Below are 2,418 nucleotides of genomic sequence, written 5' to 3' on the forward strand. Positions count from 1 at the left end.
GATGCAGTGTGTCCACTGATCTGCTGAGGGCAGCCTCCGGCCTCTGTGCTTGGGACTCCCCCGCGGGGACTCGGGGCTGCTCTCTGGAGGAGTGCTCAAGGAGGGCTTCCAGAGTTGGATCTTCTCAGCTAGTCTCCACCCAGTCGTCTGAGAGACAGGCCTCCATGAGCTGGGTCTGCTTCCCACTGGGTACATGGGAACCCATTCAGATAAAAATAATTGACTGGTAAGGAGTGTGAGGGCAGGAAGGGGCACCTGTGCCCCCTGGGGCTGCCTAGTGAGTCAGGAGGAGAGGGTCACGGGATCCTGGGGACAGGGGTCCCAGAGGAGCAACATAAAAAACAACTGTCATCCTACCTACTCAGGAGGCTGAGATCTGAGCATCACAGATCAATGCCAGCTCGGCAGGAAAGTCCCTGAGAACTCTTACCTCCAATTAACCACCAGAAAAATGGAAGTGGCTGAGGGACAGCGCCCAGGCCCAGAGTTCAAGCCCCACGACCGACACACACACACACACACACATCATGCCTATAATTCTACCTATTCAGAAGGTCAAGAGCAAAGCCAGCCTGGGCAGGAAATTCCATTAGATTCTCATCTTCAATTAACCATCAGAAAATCAGTAGAATTGTGGCTCAAAGTGGTAGAAAGCTGGTCTTGAGCAAAAAGACCTCAGAGATAGCACCCAGGCCCTGGGAAAACAAAAAAGAAGCCAGCACTTCCCTGTGCTGACCCACAGGACAAAGCTGCTGGCCCAGTTTCTACCTGGAAGCAGGGAAGTCATTTTGTGGCCTAGGGACAGTGAAAGCGATAGAGGGAAGAACAGCCCAGGGGAGGGAATGTGAAGGCCTGTCGTAGGCAGAGCAGACATGCTGCAGGTCACCCCGGTGGACACGGTGATCCCATTGATTCATAGATTTATTTCTAGTTGTGCTATGGTTGACCTGGGGCTGACTGGGCTATGTCCCAGCCCTTTTTATTCATTTTGGGCTGGTCCTGTGGCTTGAACTCAGTGCAAGACGTGCTCTGTCACTTGCGTTATAGCTCCACTTCTGGCTAATTGGAGATAAAATCTCATGGACTTTGCTGTTTGGGGTGGTTTTGACCTGCAATCCTCAGATCTCGGCCTCCTGGGTTGCTATGATTACTGGCATGAGCCACGGCGCTCCCTCCCATTGCTTTTTTTTTTTTTTTTATACCAGTCCTGCCTGAGCTGTTTTCTCAAGGCTAACTACCACATGAGCCATAGCTCCACTTTTGACCTTTTTTAAAGTAGTTTGAGTATCATGGACTTTCCTGCCCAGGCTGGCTTTGAACCGTTGTTGTCAGTGGCCTGAGTAGTCAAGAGTACAGGCTTGAGCCATGGGTGCCCAGCTACCAATACCTTTTATTTATTTTTATTTTTTTGGGTCCAGTCGTGGGGCCTGAACTCTGGGCCTGGGTGCTGTCCTCCCTCAGCTCTTCAGATCAAGGCTAGCACGCTCTACCATTTGAGCCATAGTGCCACTTCGGGCTTTTTTCTTTTTTTTGCTTATGTGGTGCTGAGGAATCGAACCCAGGGCCTCAGGCATGCAAGGCAAGCGCTCTACCACTGAGCCACCTTCATAGCCCCAATACCTTTTATTTTGAAGCCGGGTCTCTCCCTAATCGGGCCATGGACTTGTAATTCTCCTGCTCCCAACCCTGAAACTTGGACTTGTGGGCATGAGTCCCATTTTATAGCTAAGCAGGCTCAGCTCTGAGAATAGGTGTGTCAGCACCACAGTGACTCAGCAGCCATGTCTGCCAGAATACTTGGACTTGGCAGCTGGCCAAGGCCTCCAGTGCTGCCCCTTTGTAGGTTCCACCCCCCTCCATTTCACCCCATCACCGTTTTGGAAGTGTTTTTTTTGTTGGTTGTAGGGCTTGAAGTCGGGCCTAGGCATTGTCCCTGAACCTGTTTGTGCTCAAGGCTAGTGCTCTACCACTTCTCATTTTTGAGTAATTGGAGATGTCTCATGGGCCCTTCCTGCCTCCTGAGTAGCTAGGATGATGGGCGTGAGCCACCGGTGCTCAGCTGGAAGTTTTCGGGGTTTTTGGTTGGTTGTGGGCCTGGGTGCTGTCCCTCAGCCCTGTAGCTCGAGGCCAGCGCTCCACTGTTGGGCCCAGCGCCTCTTCCGGTTTTCTGGTGGTTCATTGGACATAATAGCCTCATGAACTTCTCCCACCTGGGCTGGCTTTGAACCGCAATCCTCAGATCGCATGCTTCTGAGCAGCCCGGATGCGGCATGAGCCGCCGATGGCAGCTGCTGTGGACTTCTCTCCAGATGGAGGAAGGCGGGCAGCTGCGGGCAGGGCCACCCGGAGCGGTGACCCTTCACCGGGCGGCTGCGGTGCCTGGGCTGGCCGCTGGGGGCGCCCGAGGGCCGGCCGAGC

The sequence above is a fragment of the Dipodomys ordii genome, unplaced genomic scaffold, assembly GCF_000151885.1.
Source record: "Dipodomys ordii isolate 6190 unplaced genomic scaffold, Dord_2.0 Scaffold179, whole genome shotgun sequence".
NCBI classification, from domain to species: Eukaryota; Metazoa; Chordata; class Mammalia; order Rodentia; family Heteromyidae; genus Dipodomys; species Dipodomys ordii.